This window comes from Etheostoma cragini, chromosome 6 (assembly GCF_013103735.1).
Source record: "Etheostoma cragini isolate CJK2018 chromosome 6, CSU_Ecrag_1.0, whole genome shotgun sequence".
NCBI lineage: Eukaryota > Metazoa > Chordata > Actinopteri > Perciformes > Percidae > Etheostoma > Etheostoma cragini.
The window spans coordinates 678,501-684,749 of NC_048412.1; positions in this window are offsets into that span (position 1 = coordinate 678,501).

Sequence of the window (6,249 nt, forward strand, 5' to 3'; positions counted from 1 at the left end):
GGCATCTGGTAAGGATGCATCCTGGGCGCCTCCCTAGGGGGGTAATCCAGGCAGGTCCAGCTGGGAGGAGGCCTCTGGGAAGACCCAGGACTAGGTGGAAGGATAATATCTCTAACCTGTCCTTGGAACGCCTCGGGAATTCCCAGTCGGAGCTGGTTGATGTTGAGAAGATGGAAGGATGGATGGACTGTTTTACAAGAGAACAGAAAGATTTCAATTATGCAACATCCTGTTTTTGGTTCTGGTGTGTAAAGTGTTCAGTTGTGTTGTTCCATTTTTAGACTGCCTGTGCTTCTTTAAGGGGGTGGTCTTCTCCTTCAAAAGGCCCACAGTCCTCAGGTTTGGGCTGTGGAGGCAGCTGGTCTGGTTTAAGGTGTCTCCTTTATGACGTGGTACTAGACACTTGACACAACCACCAAACAAACCACAGGCACGCTCGATCACAGAAACCTATATTCACCCTCCTGTTGTCTTTGGGTCAAATATGACCCCTTTAATAAATGTCTGTATCTGAAATATGGGTTTCTTTTTAACCAAATCACCACAAAAAAGGAGATTGGATTCCTTACAACGCTTTTTACAAATACAATTGATCACTTTCATTCCTCTGATCTTAACCATTAGTCAAAATAATTCATAATTTCAGTTTTTTTACATAAAAATACGAGGTATAATTCTTTAAAAAAATGAGGGTTTTTGACCATGAATTCCATAAAGTAGCGTAAAACTAGTGGTAATAAGGTGGTTTTAGTAAAAACTTTAAAAAAGTCTGAAAAAGGGACGACAATGTCAATTTGTTTTCGGGAGGACAAGACGAGGGTAAACACAGGCTAAGATCCCTCTAAATTAACACACTTTGCATGTGAGTCACGTTTTCATTGAAAACAGTGAGTGGTCAGCTTGTTAAATAGGAACATGTTCTAGTCTCTTCTCTCCTCTGGGACAGGAAAGGGAATATCTTTCAGTTGTGGACAGAAGACGTCGTCTTGGGCTTTTGGGAAACACTGACGCACATTTTAGAGACCAAAGAACTCCTCCATTCATCCAGACAACAATCCACACATGAAGACATGGTGGTTGCAGCTCATTGAGAAGATTAAGTGGCAGATCCGTAACCCCTGGTGCAAGGGTTCCTGTTAACATGAGAACTTAGGAAAGCTATCTGAGTGCAGGACAGGAAGGAATGTCCTCCTCCAATGATGGAGCCAACAGTAGGATTTAGATACTAACTTTTATTTTGATGAATGGTGAATCAATATATTGATATTGAGAGTAAAGCTAGAGTCATTTTTATATATATATGTAGTGGAGTTTGTGAGTGTGAGTGTTTATTGGAAAACACTATTCCTCCACCTCCATGTTAACTTATGTGGAGTAAAACTTTATTTCTAAATATAGTAAGAGAAAAACTGAACAAGAGTTAAATATAGCATTAATTAGCAGGCTGAAAAAGGGTTAACATAGGGGGGGGGGGGGGGGTTGTTGTTTTAACAGCAGCCTCAAAAAGAGCTTAAATATAGCTTTAATTAGCATCCCGAACCATATTTGTCAGTAGGTTTTACAGTAGAACTGTTGAAATCTTGATTTGTTTGAGCTGGCATTTCTTTCTAATTCCCCAGTAGATGTGGACATTCTGGGCATCTCTAGGAAGGTGAGCAGCTGGAGTTTCCAGGTAATCTCGGCACCTCTGTCAGTCTAATAGAACCAGGTTTTCAGGTAACTCATTTGGGAATGGGATCAGTGATTCTGCATCCTTCCTGCAGCCTTCAACACCAGCCTTTAGTCTGCCAACCAGGACACACTGTCCCGGTTTCTGTTGATTTTGAGGTTCTGTTCTGGTTCCTGTCATACTCCATGTGTCCTCCCTTGTTGTCTAGTTGTTATTCCTGTGTTGTGTTTGCCTGTGTGTGCTGTTTCCTGTTTTATTTTGACAGTCTGTTCCTCTGTCTGGTTTTACTACCTGCCTTGTGTTTTCCTGCCTCTGTGATGGTCGTCCCCACCCTGATGTCTCACCTGTCTCTTGTATTTAACCTCTGTCTTCCTCCATCCTTTACCTCTGTCAACTCCTTGTTAGTTTGTCTTCTGTCCCTGTCGGTGAGCTCAGCGTTTGGACTCTTCCCCTGGGAGTTTCCCTTGTGAGTTTCTTCCAGCCCCTGTGCTCCTCTTTTAGCTTTTTTTCTTCTTCTTTGTTTTTGTCATTTTTTGCCTGCTTCCTCTGGACTCCTTGGGGTTTTGCCATACTGCTTTTTCATCCCTTTGTTGGTTTGCACTCTTTTCTTTCTTTCTTTTTTTTTGTTAATAAATCCTCCTCACCAACTCTCGCCTGCCTGATCTCTTGGTTTGGGTCCTTAATTCTCTAAACCGTCACAAACACACATGATAGTGCAAATGAACGTGAGATAGCAGGCTTTCACTCCTCACCTCTGGAAAGGTTACGGCTCGCCATGTCAGGACTTGATGGGCGAGACTTCAAAACTCAAAGAATATATTGGGGTGTGATATTTCAATTCCAATTGTTTCCAGCCACGGCCTTTACGACCATTCTTACGATGTGATTGGTGCGACATGAACGTTTCACGTACCCTTGTAAATGCTGTCCTAAGAGGATTTCTGCTCTGGTTTCTACGTCAGGTCAATAAATGAGCTCCAAGGACACACACATGTACATCTAGAGAAATGATTTATAATAATTCAAGCAGGTGATATGATTAACAGTGGCAACTAATGGTAACAATAAAGATAACGGAACTATGACTAGAAATAATAGTTGGAGCAGTTGAGGATGTAGCCCAGAAGTGCCCCCCCAATCCAACTTACAGAGATACGCAATATCGTAAAAGTACAAGGATAAGTCACTCTGGCTTACAACATCCTGTAAATATCTTACTTGGTGACATCACTATCACAGACTTAAAGATTTTTTAAATAAAACTGTCTTCTCTGACCCCGCTCTCCCCTGCAGCCCGTTTCATCCCAGAGGAAAAAAACAGCAGGGATGAACCCAGTGCTGCAGACACAGTAAATATTTTGTTTCTGTGTGTGTGTGTGTGTGTGTTTGTGTGTGTGTGTGTGTTCGAGTTTAGAGGATCCATATGTATGCTGTCAATGTTACATTTACTCCCCCAGTCATATAGAAGGTATCTGGATCGGTGTTTGAGGACAGTATACCCCACTTAGCTCTGTATTTATATTAAATATTAAATCCAATTTAAATACAAAATTACCATATGAAATATTAACCGACAGTGTAAATATTTAATGCCAGCCCTTACCATAGGCCTGGTATTCATTACCTTGCAGTGCTGGATTTGAATGGGTCTATCCCCGGAGACTGTGTGGGATGCGTCTTACCCTCAACCTTGCAGCAGGAGGCGCTGTTGCTCTGCTTTGCTTTTGTGAGCGCAAGCAAAAAGGAATGCATTATAAAGTCAGTAAGGTGGACAAAGGAAACTGAAAGATGCAGTTTTCAAGCCACAGGTCAAAATGTCTAGAGTTGGGGTGATTCTTCAGCTGTAGGCGTTGTGTACTAAAGCGTGTCAGCTGTGTGATGTGGGGGACAACTGGCCACTCATGCTGGGGGAAAAAACCCCGAGGGAAGGTACTGGTGAGGATGACACGGGAGTGACAGCAGCATAACTCAGACACTCGTGTTATGCACATCACAGCAAAAATGAAATACATTGCAACTTTGCCAACAGGGGTCAGGCTTACACTAACAGACAAAGGTTGTGTTGTTGTTGTGCAGATGGTCTTTAAAAGGTAGAGAGAGATAGAGAATCACCTGACTCTTTGTTTCTCTCTATGATTGATCCCTTATCTCTCTGTAGTCTTGTCACCTCACAGTGCAAGGGGATTTCCATTTAAACCCTAACACTACAGTACAAATTAGACTCTATGTAATGACCTGAACCTAACGTCTCCTCACGAAATTCATCAGGCAAGGAGGATGGCACTTCTTTTCTAACTTCTAAAAAGAATATGCAAGGAAGGGAAGTTGATGTTTCTACAGAGCGAAATATAAAAGATGAAGAGGAAAGATGAACTTAGAGAGAAGACAGAGAAAGCTGTGAGTTAAGGAAATTAGCTTTATGGAGTGCTGGGAAGAGGTGTAGGGTTAGAGATGCATCGGCACGCAGCTCCTCTGAGGCGAGGCAGGGAGGACCATTAATCATTGGGAGACATCTGTTCATTCTGCCGCTTTACAATCCTGTCAAAGAGCTTGGACCCCCCCCACACCATCCACTCAGAGAAAACCTGTCCTGCGTTAAGCATGGACAGGCAGAGTGAAACATCACAGCCAGCCTCCACTAAGAGCCACCTTCAATTTGATTTTTCATTCAAGCCCATTTAAGATGAACAAAGCAAGGCGACAGGGAAAGGAGTGCAGTGTGTGATCACCGCCGTTATCTGCATTTGACTTGTTTTATGGAGCAAGAGACTTGCTGTCATAAGGAAACAGCCATGCATGTCCACTTGTCATGAACTGACAAACCCACACACACACACAAACACACACAAGCATTTGCATGTAATGTTTGGGGAAATTCCATTGACTTACATCCATTCTAACATTACTGAAGTTTAATTGGAATTTAATTGGGTAAGACTTTATTGCAAATATGCATAATATGAAATGTACAGTCTTTGGAGATTAGACTGTTACACCATGCACTTATTCTTATTCAGTCAGTCAGTTTATAGGTTATTATGTTTATATTTTATAGTCATGGTCAATATTTGATCATGATCTACTGCACTGTTCTCTTTCTCATTACACACACTCTACAATAGTATCTATATATATAGTGTCATTGCATTTCTGTGAGTTATTTAAAATTTTATTTTTATTCTTATGTTTGTGTGATATACAGTATGTGTGTATATGTCTTTGTTGTGTTATGGTTGTCTTGCTACTGGATGCCTAAAATTTCCTTTGGGATGAATAAAGTATCTATCTATCTATCTATCTATCTATCTATCTATCTATCTATCTATCTATCTATCTATCGATTGATCTATCTATCTATCTATCTATCTATCTATCTATCTATCTATCTATCTATCTATCTGTCTAGACCCCATTGTTATAAAAGTAACATTATAAGGGGTAGAGAAGCCAAGGCAATCCCCCCTATGGAGTCTAGTGGTGGCGACGGAGCCTGAAGACCGGACCGAAGGAGCAGACGGGAGCGGCCTGCTGGGGCAGGACCCAGGGTGCCATGGGTGACCCTGACTGGATGTGGAGGGGGTGTGCGGGATGCACGCGTTTCCTGAAATGACAAATGACAGCAGCAGAGAAAAGAACAGAATCAAAGCAGAGATGCCCTGCTGTGATTGGCTCGTGGAGTTAATGGTCAATTCTGGTTGGTTGAACGGAAGAGTCGAAACAGCCTTGAAACAGCTGATCAGTTTTAGAAAGAGAGAGAGGTGGATGAAGTATAGAATTCTTTAGAATTGATGCGTGTCCAACTCAGAACCTTAACGTTAACCTCAAATTAACATGAATGTAATCACCAATCACTTAAACGTTTGATGACGTCGCAGAAATAAACAGGGAAGAAATATTAATGCAAAATCTATCCTCAAATATGATTAGAAGGAAAATATACTCACTTTGTCAGATACGTCTGTACATGAACAGTATGTGCTGTAAAAATGAGTTATGTGAAAATAATGGTCATCAACCATGAAGGGAGTATGAGATAATAAAAAGTTATAGAGGCATGAATGAAGGGAAATTAATTTAAGAGTAAAATAAGAGCCATCATTAATCCGCACCAACGACTGAAAATGTTGTGTTGTAAAAGGATATGTGCATTTAGTGAAGTCAATAGTGAAATTAATGAATGTAAATATTTGGTTTCATATATAAAGATGTTATTATAAAATCAACCCCATTGGTGTACTATCTGATCTGTTTTCATCATCATATCCACTCACAAGGAATTTACACCAAGTAATGCAATCATGATGTGTTGTATCGGAACATGGTAATCGGTGAATAAATATGGAAAACTGCTGTCCTTAACATTAGAACCAAAAGGAAAAAACACACCTTCAAGTTTTTGTTTAGTATTGAAGGAAACTGTACACCTCATGAATGGTCACATAACACATAGAGTTTAAAGATACAGACTATTAACTTTATCTTACAGTGTCTTACCTGTCAGTTACCCTCCTACCCTGCAGAGACCATGTGTACGTCAAAGGTTCGATTGGACTCCGACTGGACAGTCTAGCTAGCTGTCT